Raw genomic sequence first — 13,383 nt, 5'->3', positions numbered from 1 at the left:
CTGGACTGTTACTATAATAAAACCATGGTTACTGGACTGTTACTATAATAAAACCATGGTTACTGGACTGTTACTATGATGAAACCATGGTTACTGCACTGTTATTATAATAAAACCATGGTTACTGGACTGTTACTATAATAAAACCATTGTTACTGCACTGTTACTATGATAAAACCATGGTTACTGGACTGGAGTCGTGGCCTAATGGTTATTACTGGACTGTTACTATGATAAAACCATGGTTACTGGACTGTTACTATAATAAAACCATGGTTACTGGACTGTTACTATAATGAAACCATGGTTACTGGACTGTTACTATAATAAAACCATGGTTACTGGACTGTTACTATAATGAAACCATGGTTACTGCACTGTTACTATAATAAAACCATTGTTACTGGACTGTTACTATAATAAAACCATGGTTACTGGACTGTTACTATAATGAAACCATGGTTACTGGACTGTTACTATAATAAAACCATGGTTACTGGACTGTTACTATAATGAAACCATGGTTACTGGACTGTTACTTTGATGAAACCATGGTTACTGCACGGTTACTATGATGAAACCATTGTTACTGCACGGTCACTATGATGAAACCATGGTTACGAAACCATGACTATGATGAAACCATTGTTACTGCACGGTTACTATAATGAAACCATGGTTACTGCACTGTCACTATAATGAAACCATGGTTACTGCACTGTTACTGCACGGTTACTATAATGAAACCATGGTTACTGCATGGTTACTATAATGAAACCATGGTTACTGCACTGTCACTATAATGAAACCATGGTTACTGCACTGTTACTGCACGGTTACTATAATGAAACCATGGTTACAGCGCTGTCACTATAATGAAACCATGGTTACAGCGCTGTCACTATAATGAAACCATGATTACAGCGCTGTCCCTATGATGAAACCATGGTTACAGCGCTGTCACTATAATGAAACCATGGTTACTGCACGGTCACTATGATGAAACCATGGTTACTGCACGGTCACTATAATGAAACCATGGTTACTGCACTGTCACTATAATGAAACCATGGTTACTGCACGGACACTATAATGAAACCATGGTTACTGCACTGTTACTGCACTGTCACTATAATGAAACCATGGTTACTGCACTGTTACTATAATAAAACCATGGTGAATTTTCTTAACCACCATATTTGTATCCGTCTATACTTTCTTTCTTTTTGTCTTTGTTTTGTTTTTATAACTGTACTGCCTTAATGGTTTGATGTTTTTTACTGTTTAATAAAAAAACGAAAGAAAGAATAAGAAAAAAAGATCTGAATCAAATGATTCGCGGTACGCGATCCGATTGGAGCGCTTCTAAACAGTGAATCATTTGATTCGGAGTTTTGGAAAATCTCAGTTTCAATGAGCTACTGTTCTAACGTATTTACTTGAAATTCTCAGCTAATATCAATGGTATGACCTATTTTAGAGTCGGCCGAAATTACAACGGCAGTTGTTACATATGCATATATTTAATTGTTTGATCAAAATTATTGCTATAACTTATAGCAGTATAACTTATTGACATATTCCTAGCGTCCCTACTAAATTCTACGCCCTTAACTTTTTATAACACTCTTTCTTGTTTCTTTTCATGTAATGGAAGAAGAACCTGAAGTGTACCCGAAGATATTATGTCCATGTTATGTTTATCCTCCTGAGATGTCATCACCACCATATGTTTATATAAATAAACGAACTTTTAAGACACCTTTACGTATTATAAAGTATATTTAAGGAAACCTGAGTCTTTCACACTCTCTCACGTCTCCTCCGCTTCTTTTCTGTAGTCTGATTGGAATAAAAGAAGGAACACGTCCATCTGTCGAGGCGCGTTGGAACTACATTTCCCGAGTCGACCCCGGGCGTGCGTCATGACGTCAGCGCGGCTGCTGTCACTCAGACAAAGACAGCCAGTCAGTCAGGGCGAGTCTTCCTCACAACATCACATAAAATATCATCTTCATCGCCTGACAGAGCACATTAAATGATCTGCTGCGCTGAGATTTTGTGTATTTCCCTCATTCCAGGTAAGAAACGTGATTTTGTCCCTGAGAAGAGTCAGTTTTGTGCTGGCTCGCGCTAAGCTAACTAGCCGCTTGGATAATTCAGTTCGTTTTGTTTATCTAGTTAAAACACGCTTTGTGATTTAATTTTTAATCGACATATGCACCTAGTTTAAATCTATACATGTCTAGATAGTTTATACAGTAATACAATTGCCAGTTAATGAGTTATGTAGCCAGTTTTTCTAGTGTGAAAGTGCTGAACCCATGTATTTATTTGCGCATATTCGTCATATTTACTAATAAAAAGTCATGTGAATAACTCGTTCAGATTTATTTTTGCATGCGTGCTGTTAATTTAAAGCCCTTTTGGTGTTTGTTTGCAAAGGTCAGGACACAGATAAGTCATGCAAAACTTAGTTTTGTTTATATAGGTTAAAATACCTAATGTATCTCATTTGAATTGCTATTTAATAAGTGTTTATTTAATATATGTATGTTTATGTTTCGTGTGCACGCAGGCTTTCTTTTTCTAATGCTGGATATGCTGTTAGTTTTCATGCACAAAGATGATGGCCGTATTTCTGTTTTTATCACTATTATATGACATGCATTGGGAAAATATCCATATTTTAATTACAGTCTGGGTTTTGACTGAAGCCCCTTCACATGCAATGCAAATGAAGTTAAATGAAAGTGATTTGCTAAAAAAATCCTCATTGAGCACGAGTTTGCTGCATGGATTTGTTCTGATCTGCTTTCCTAACTTGAGTTTCCAGTGTCTGTCTGAGGATGTGAGGAGCGTTTAAATGCATTGAAAAATTATTTCTTTCCTCTCTGGATACATCTTTTTTGTATGCACGCTTCTATTTATAAAAGCTCCTGGTGAGGTCTGTTGCAAAACCTAAGAAAGTAAGATGTTAAAATGCATCTTGTCCCCCAACTGGTGTGGTGTTTTAGATGTTGCAGGGTTTAAAGGTTAAATGTACACATTCATGTCATAAAACCCGTGCCAGACCATAACTTTATAACCGTTAATGAAATTAATAACTATTTACACAAAGTTTGCTATAGCATGTACTACTATTTGTTGTTAATCTTAGAAACATGGAGAGCATTGTAAAAATGGCCAAGTACTGGAAATAATGCAAGAAACATCAGACATATTTTCCATCCTGCTTAATTCAGTCTAATTTTGTTTTCCACAATGACCACGTCTGCATAAACAGGTTATTAAATGAAAAGAAGCAGGGCGCAGGGATTCTCATGTGGATTATTATTTAAAGCTCGCAGTGAACTCAATAGATGTGTCTGGATGCAGTCAGATGAGCTGATGCACGTGTGCATGCGGTGCAGGACTGCACCCTTGACTTGCAGTCTCTGCAGCTGTGCCCTCTTAAAGAGCCCTGCAGTGAACGCCTGCAGTATTTAATGCCACATGATCACTAATGCAGCAGGGCTTATGGGTGATATCCTTTGTGCATGTGGAGAGATGTCAGAGGAGGATCGCATGCATGAAAAAAGGGCTTCTTCATGACGACGACGACAGCGTTTTATATCTTTCCTCGCACACACAATATCTGCCTCAGTCAAAGCCTCGCAGTGATATATTTTTAGACCCACAGCGGCCGCTATTCTCCTATCACAGACTTTTATAAGGATCATCTGAGATCTAAGTGGAAGCAATTATGCTGTACAAGAGCCCACTGAGCCCTTTTCTAGCAGCGAGTGCTTTGGCTCCAGCGGTGTAAGGTTAATGGTTAACTTGTGTAAATATAGTAGGTCTGGTTTAATAGAAAACTCCAAACCAGTGAGGGATTTCACCAGCTGTGTTACTGGGATGGTTAAGTTAGAAGATTAGTTGCCACAAGGTCGCTGGGTTGCCAGTCTTTCCCATTAATTTTTGCTGCGACATAAAGATGAAATAAAGATTCTGAGTTGTCAAGCATCACTGATATTATTGCTCATATTATCCAGCTGCAGTTCAAGTGAGAAGAACATGGTTAAAATGTAACCTGTAACCTGGTAGGCTAGTCATCTATTACCGCCTGGTATTAATATGACTAGCTTAATATAAAACCATGTGCTCTAGATTAGAAGGTTAAACAAAGCATGCTCCGTATTTGCATTCTGCGCTTTAATCTGGAGTTACATAAACTCCATCCGTCATTGGGTGGTATGGTTTCCTTGACAACAGCGACAGTAATTGCTCATGATTTTTGATGAAAGTCGTCTTGGATAAACAGAATTTTAAGTAGGTCAGATGAATCCTGCTTTTATCATCATAACTCGACTGTCATGAGATAAAGGAGCACTTGAAATTATGATAATTCATTCGTTTTCTTAAAGTCTTGACATGTTGGAGTGAATTCTGGGGATATTTCTTTCCTTCTATTCTATGTGTTAGAAAGCTGTGCACAGTAAGGAAATGTAAACCTGTATCCCACAATGCAATGCACTCAACCTTCGGTTTACAATGTGACACACAGTTCCAGACTAAAAACAAATGACTATTAAACTGAGCTGTTAACTTAGTATAAGCTCTGAACAGTTCAGTGAGCAAGTCACTGGATTGAGTCAAACCATAGAAACATTAACTAATGCATTTGAGAGTCATTTCTGAATCCGTTTTTATGAAAGAGAACAGGTCTTAAAAGTAATGTAAGTGTTTGTTGTTGCATTGTGCAAGGATGCTGATTGCAGTGCACTGACTTAAACTCTAAAGATTTAATTGAAGAATGACTCAATCATGGCTATTACATGTTAAATAATATACTAAAATATGCTTATATTTACCATAAAGTTGCACATTTTATACAACAACAACAAACCCTGAGATGAATAAATCAAAAGCAACATCATCCATTATTATTATTAACATCTTGATTTACTGTTTGTTGGGAATTCTTAGGATTTTGTTATACTAGTGTTTTTTTGGCACTAACAAACTTTATTACATATTTTAGAATATTAATTCATATAATATTATTGTAAAGTTAAAAATCTTATAACAACATTTTATTTTGTTGTATTTTACTTTTTTATATTTTATTTTATGAACAAACTAGAAGCAACGTCTTCCATTATTTATACCTTCCTGACTATGCTTAAAAATTGCACAATACGAGGCATGAGTTATTTCATGGCAATTTAATACATCAAGTGTAAACCCGAGTTAAAATGTTGCATAATGTTTGAAATATTTATTGGTGCATATTGTTGTTGTACTTTCTTTTTTAAATAGTAGAGAGAACACAGTACTGCACAGTATCTTTTTGTTTCTTTCTTTCTTTTACTAGTGATTGACAAATATGACACACATTTTTACATTTATTATTTATTATAAAGTTTCAAATTGTATAATAGTAATTATTATTTTATATGTATTTTTTTTTTTTTTATAAGTTTGTGACCATTTTAGTTACATTCTGGAGCCTAATATCAGCCATTATTTTAAACTTTTTGACTAACTATTTGTTCAGAATGCTTTAAGTTTTTAGGATTTATTTAACTACTGGATGACCAATTTTTGTGTATTTATTTTTTAATTGAATAATTTATCAAGAAGCTAACTGAGATGATAATCATTCAGTGTTTTGAGGTAACGTGTCAAAAATGTTGCATGTTAATGTTCAAAATATTTGTTGCATCATTTTTTTGTTAATAGGCAGGATTCAGGATATGTAGGCCTATGGCACGGTATGCAACCTTTCAGTTCTGAATGAAGCATCTGTTTATTTCTTCTGTCAGCATTCATGAACGCTCTCCTATAACAGCCATTGATGCACATGTGATTGATGTACATTGTGTTTTTGTGTCCCGTCAGAATGTCTCACTACACAGATGAGCCACGCTTCACCATCGAACAGATCGACCTGCTCCAGAGACTGCGGCGTACAGGTATGACCAAACCTGAGATCGTGCACGCGCTGGACACCCTGGAGCGACTCGACCGCGAGCACGGGGACAAATACGGCCGGCGCGGCCTGTCAGACTCCAACGCCACCAACAGCACCACCTCAAGCACTACACCCACCTCAAATAGCACTAGCAACGCCACCATGGCGACCTCCTCCACCACCTCCACAGCAACGCAAACGCAGTTCCACGGTAATTTATCGCCGTCGCCTAACAGTTACGCCACGTCTCCACCCGCGGTCTTACCCTCGCCGGTCTCTCTGGTCGCCATGGCGCAGAACGGGCGGGACGCTTTGGCGGCGACACCCAATGGGAAACTGTCGCCGAACCATTACCCGGTGAACAGTGCGGCAGCAGTGAGGTCGTACGGGCTGGAGGGGTCAGAGGAGGACCTGGATATAGATGACAAGGTGGAGGAGCTCATGAGGTCAGTCAGTCAGGGTTGTTATAGTTAACTAAAACTAAAATAATTAAAACCATAAGAAACTGTTCATTACTTGAAATATAAATACTGAAATAAAAAATATTAAATAAAATACAACATTAAATAAGTGTTTAATAAAATTTAAAATCTACAAAAATATATAAAAAAAAAAAAATATTATACATATACAAAAAAAAATACAAAACACAAATATACAAAATTTCAGCTGGTTGTAAAAGCAGCATTTATCTTTTTCTTTTAGTATAACTTGTCACTTTATTTACAAAAAAAAAAACTAAAAATGAAAAATGATTTAAAAACTGTATAGATATTAAAAGAAAACAATAACTAAGATAATAATTGGATGCCACTCAGTCTTGCAAAAATATGTACTGTGTCAATGTAGTATACTACTAACATTAAAAAAAAAAAAAGTTGAACACTGTTGTACTTCCTTTTTAATAACGATTTTTTTTTGTTTTGTTTTACTAGTGGTTGACCAATATTCATTTTAAATAGCAGTTAGATTTTAAATAATGTTACATATTTTTAGTATTTTTTATTTTTAAAAAGCTTTTAGAATAATATTTTTGTATGTATTTTTTGGTTAAAATACATTTACAATCTGTTCAGTTTAGCAGTCTGGAGCCTTGAGATGAATTAACAGACCCACAAACAAAATAATAATAATAATAATAATAAAAAAAAAAGTCAAAACACTTCTCATCTTTCTGTATTTTAACTTGATGTAATAACTAAAACTACAACCGAAAATAAAAAGGAATAAACAACTATACAGACATAAAAAAAGAAAGAAACACAAAGCCGATTCAAACTCACTCTAAACCTGTCCTGAATTTAGTAAGCAGGGTCATTTTGCTCTGAGACATTCTGCGATGTGTTTGAATCTTCACAGACGTCATGTTGTGGTGTTGAATTGCAGCTGTCATGTTTGCGTGCTGTGATGTGTGCAGGCGAGACAGCACCCTGGTGAAGGAGGAAATCAAAGCCTTTCTGGGCAACAGACGCATCTCACAGGCCGTGGTGGCTCAGGTCACAGGTCAGTCCCTCATCACCCCATTACCCCAGTTCGTAAAACATCTATCATGTTCAATCAATCATCAGCAATCATTTCAGAAATGTACTTCCAATACAAGTCTATGGGGCAAGATGTTGTACTGTAATAAAGTACACATAGTGCGTAAAAGATGCTTGGTACAGATGTGACACCATTACTGCATCATCAAGTTTCACATTTACACGTGTTTTTAAGTCTTGCCAATTAGTGGTTGACAGACTGATCAGTTATGCAGATTAATCGGGACCGATAACCGATTGCTGGAATAATCGGTTATCAACATAAATACATACTTAGAGCTTTTCAGGGTTGTGTCTGTTGGTAGTGCGGCAGAGAAGGTTATTTTCAACATGTACTAATACAAGTTTTATCTGTTAACATGAGTTAATGAACTAACATGAATGATCAAGTTGTAATTAATGTAATCATATTTAGATATTTATTTCATTTAAAAATGTATGGTACATTTTCATGGCTCAGTACTGTATCCATTAATTTGCATACATTTCCAGAACAGAAATCTAAACATTAGATAAAGCCAGGTTCAAAATAGTTTCTTCTTCTTTTTTGTATATATTACAGTAAAAGGTTTTTACAGAGGGGATGTTTTTATCAGTACATAAATCAGATAACACAACAGCCATAAAAAAAAAAAAATAATAATAATAATTTCACGATGTTTTTGGACTAGAATATTTTTTATATATATATATATATATATATTAAATATATATATATATATATATATATATATATATATATATACAAATAAAAAACAAATGATATATTAACAAACCCTCTGTAAAAAAAAAAAACCTTCAGAATATAGTTATGAATAAAATGGTAAAATTTGGTGTAAGTGCTACTGAAGTGAAGATTTCTGACTCAGTGCAGGGGGAAAAAATCATTTTGAGAAAACGTATTGTTGAGAATGTATTGTAATTGAAAATTACAGACTCAAATACGTAATGTGTAATAAAATACATGTGTGTTTTTGTATGTTTTCTTTCCTCTAGTCTGAAAGACGACATGTTATGTAAGCAAAATAAATCAAAATCTAAAAAATTTACCAGTGTCTCAAAAAATATAAAATATTGCATATAGTTTCTTGCCTTAAGTGAACGTAAACAGAAAATTGGATGCATGTCAAATATGTTGGATCTGTGCGTTAGGTCTTAAAGTGACAGCAGCCTGATATACCTGCTGCTATCGGTGTTGTTAATGTCAATCAAACAACAAAAGACAGAGAAAACTGCTCGACTCAATATCTTTTATAGCTTCAGTAAGTATTAATCTACAGTGAAGACTGCAGTGTTATTTGTCCTGTCTTTAATAATGTCCTGTAGTGTGATAGAATCATTTACTGAACTTGTCTTTGCAAACCACAGGTAGTTCATCGGTCAAGAATAGTAGGGTTTAGACTTCACAGCTTAAATAACACTCCTGTACTGAAGCTTTTACACAAGAGTCAAAATGACTCGACAGCATGTCACAGATGCTTTGAAACTGGAATATTCATAACCAGGTGCGATGAGACAAGTGATAAATCTCTTCCAATTTCCATCAGAATTGTTGTTCATAACCGCAACAAGTTTATAGATTATTTTATTGGCTGTTTGGTTTCCAATTTTGCCACTCGCCACTAAAAACAGTTAATTATTCACAATTCACATAGATTTTTATTAAACAATATGTTCCTATTAACTAAGATTTTATCACCTTACAGTATTTCACTCTAAGTGCAATAGATTAAACCGTAATTACTAAACCAAAATAGAATTCTGAATGTAAGATGGGTTTTCATTCCGTTATTGTTCTGTCTGTCAATCTGACTCGGACTTGTGCATTCGTTTGTTGTTGATTTTTCTCTTTCTGTGTGTCAGGCATCAGTCAGAGCAGAATCTCTCACTGGCTCCTCCAGCAGGGCTCAGATCTCAGTGAACAGAAGAAACGAGCTTTCTATCGCTGGTACCAGCTGGAGAAGACGACGCCAGGTTAACGAACTTTGCTTGTTTTACTGTAGGTTGATAAATGTACAAAGATAAAGTTGAACCCAATTACCAATCAAGATGTTTAAATACACTGTCGATCAAAAGTTTTATAATGTCACATTTCTAGTTCTTTCCAACTTTGTATTCATCCTGAAAAACAATGCATCACTTTTCTACACAAAATATGATGCAGCACAACTGTAATAAGAAATCAGAACTATTTCTTGAGCAGCTCAGCATATTGGAATGATTTTTGAAGGATCATGTGACACTGAAGACCGGAGTAATGATGCTGAAAATTCAGCTTTGATCACAGAAATAAATTACAGTTTACAATACAATCCCATAAAAAACAGCTATTTTAAATTGTAATAATATTTCACAATATTACAGTTTTTACTGCATTTTTGATCAAATAAATGCAGCCTCAGTGAGCATAAGAGACTAAAACCATGAAAAAAAAAAAATGTACCGACCCCAAACTTTTGAATGGTAGTATATATATTTTTTATATATATTTTCAGGTGCCACATTAAATATGCGTCCCACCCCTGTATCTCTGGATGAGATGGAGTGGCGTCAGACTCCGCCCCCCATAAGCTCCGCCCCTGGAAGCTTCCGTTTGCGCAGAGGCAGTCGATTCACCTGGAGGAAGGAATGTCTTGCTGTGATGGAGAGGTGAGACAGAGATTACACCCCTTTTGAAAAAACTGAAATGTCTGAAACTCTTTGTCAGTGTTACATCTCAATAACATATTTCAAATCAGGAATAAAACGTTCTCATAAAATGCACTTTAGCTCAAATCATGCCAGAAGCACGCTAGTCCTGCTAATTGGCCAGTGTTTACGCTTTGTTCTCTCCTCAGCTATTTCAGTGATAATCAATATCCAGATGAAGCCAAACGAGAGGAGATCGCAAACGCCTGCAACGCTGTTATTCAGAAACCAGGTAGAAATGCTGGTGTGTCTGAATCTGCACAGTGAGATTTATCTATTGCACTACAATTGACATATTGCATTTGCATTTTTGCAATCGTCTTTGACCTTTTAATCCTGTTTTTTCTGCCTAGGAAAGAAGTTGTCTGATTTGGAAAGAGTCACGTCATTGAAAGTCTACAATTGGTTTGCCAACCGACGCAAAGAGATCAAGAGGAGGGCCAATATTGGTACTGTATTTTAGTTGATTTATACCAGTGTTATTTTAGTATAATTGAGATACTATTGTAGTTTTTGATAATTTTTAAGCTGTTTTTATTTTTGTATTTTCGGTTTTCATTTTTATATTTTTTTAAATATATATGTTAATTATTTTTCATTTTAATTTTATAGTTTTTTTTTTTTTTTTATAGTTTTTTTTATAAATTTTTATTTCAGTATTTTTTTTCATGAAAAAAAAATTTATTATAAAAAATATTAACTAAATATATATTTTGTTTCATTGTTATGGTTTTAGTTTAAGTTAATTTTAATCCCCCTGATTTAAATATAGCAATGACTTTGTCTTGATGAAGAAGCATGTTCAAAGTCAGTCAGGATTTACTGGTTCGGTTTCTAGCAGTAAATCGTTTGCTTTTGTTCGTTTGTTGTGGTAGTGGTTTTTAAAGAGTTTCAGATGTTTCATGACAGGGTCTTTTTTCCAGAGCCACAATCTTGGAGAGTCACGGGATCGATGTGCAGAGTCCTGGAGGACACTCCAACAGTGACGACGTTGACGCTAACGACTACAACGAGCAACCTCCTATGGTGAGAGAGGCGTGAAAACTAAAGGATGTTTGTTTAGTTAGTAGTGTTTGTTTAACACTATTGCTAGAGCTGATCTCAGTGATTTCTTTACAGGGTTGTGATGTTTCCTATTTTGAAAAGAGAGGCGTGAACACTTTTTTCTGAGTATTTTTCGAATTCAAAGTTTTTGGGGAAGATATTAGTCCAAGATCTTGAATTAGCTTTGCTTGGATGACCCTACAGACCTTTTGGTTACTACCGAAAGGGGTCTTTTGGAGGAAGTCCCACCTCCCACCAACACAGGTATCACATGAAAACAAAGATAAATAAATAGCACGCACACTATATACATGCAGATAATCAAAAATCAAGATGAAGTTACATGAAAGGGGTCATGAACTGAGAAATCAAAGTCCTCTTGATCTTTAGACATATAAGAGGTCATTGTACAATAAAACATAAGTTTCAGAACTCAAAACTTTCTCGTTAGTCTAAAAACAGATTATATTGAAGCCGATTTGCCAAAACGACAGCTTGTGGAATGAGCCACTTTATGACGTAATAGTGTGACTAAACCCCGCCTCCGCAGATGATGATCAATGCCTGCTTCTACATCACTGCCTGTTTAGCTCCGCCCACCGATTCTTCATCACTGCCTGTTAAGCTCCGCCCACCGATTCTTCATCACCTCCTTAGCTCCGCCCACCGATTCTTCATCACTGCCTGTTTAGCTCCGCCCACTGATTCTACATCACTGCCTGTTTAGCTCCGCCCACCGATTCTTCATCACTGCCTGTTTAGCTCCGCCCACTGATTCTACATCACTGCCTGTTTAGCTCCGCCCACTGATTCACGCATGTAGCGTAAATAAGGAGAGCAGCGAACTCAGGTCTACGCAGAAATCAAACAATAAAGATGCTCAGAAGTTAACAAGATGCTGTTCAGTGCCAAGTTGTGGAAAAATGTTACAACACACTTTGTGTGTTAACATTAGGAAAGAATGGATGAAATTTATTTTTAATGAAGATCCAGATCGCGTCAGTTAGAACTCGGTTCTGTTCACTTCATTTGACTGTAGATTCGTTTACAAACAAAACACAATTCAACACAGGATTTTCAGAAAGATTGAAACTAAAAGATGATGGTATGCTAAATATATTGGATCTGACTGTAATGTCGCACCACACAAGTGTGAGTTTGATGAGTATTTATGTGTTTTTAACTTAAATCACATCAGCGTCTCAATCCTTCACGTCTATTCAAACAGAGCGTTCTGATGAGGGGGTCAAAACAGGACAGAAAATAGCCTATAACTTCTCAATTATTATGTTTTTTTTAATGTAAAAATCTTGACAATATTAGTGGCCCTCGGAGAACAGTACAAAATAATAAAGAAGGCAGTTCATGACCCCTTTTTGTGACTTGATATCAGATGTTTCACTGACGTCCACGTCTCTTTAAGGATGACGCCGGCAATCACGCAGACCACCAAGACCCCATCTCTCTCGCTGTGGAGATGGCAGCTGTCAATCACAGCATCCTCGCCCTGTCCTGCCCGGGAGGCGTGGCCAGTGAAATCAAGACAGAGTCACTGGATGACGACTGAGGAAGACCGTGGGATGAAGATGATCAATGGGTGTGTGTGTGGATGTCTCCAGACGTGTTCATGGAGCAATGACCAAATCAACGCTCTGTCTCAAGCTTTTAGAATCTAATATCATCTGCTACCGACACTACTAAACAATCCCAGAGTCAACGACACACTCTCGACAGGAACTGACAAGTGTGAGCTCGTTCCACGATGTTCAGCCATCACCTACAGCTCTTATTTAAGCCTCCCGGACCCTGGCTGGCCCAAACCTCGTACCTCATTCCAGTTCCAGTAACTTGTATAATGTAAGGTGTGCTTCCTGTCTGTGTGCTCCAGTGACCCTCATTCTCACAGATAAGCTAAAGGCAGATAGTTGAAGACTGAAGTGAGTCTGATAGCAAATTTCTGCTTTGAATCTATCGTCTCCTCCATTAACACTACAGATGCTCTCAGTCAACAGGTTTAATGTCTCTACTTTTGTACGGTATTTCATCAAACAGCAGTTGGGTGAATCACATGAAAATGGTCAAAAATGTGTCTCAACACAAAATGAAAGTGAAATAAATAAATATATATATATATATATATATATATATATATAT

General features: G+C 36.2%; 1 pseudogene; it reads left to right on the top strand.

Moving 5' to 3' along the window:
* The first annotated feature begins 1,916 nt into the window (after nt 1-1,916).
* On the top strand, nt 1,917-13,350 carry LOC109112814 (annotated as a pseudogene).
* Nucleotides 13,351-13,383: the final 33 nt, after the last annotated feature.

This window comes from Cyprinus carpio, chromosome A20 (assembly GCF_018340385.1).
Source record: "Cyprinus carpio isolate SPL01 chromosome A20, ASM1834038v1, whole genome shotgun sequence".
NCBI classification, from domain to species: Eukaryota; Metazoa; Chordata; class Actinopteri; order Cypriniformes; family Cyprinidae; genus Cyprinus; species Cyprinus carpio.
Note: the sequence above shows the minus strand (reverse complement) of the source record. Positions and strands in the feature narration are given on the sequence as shown.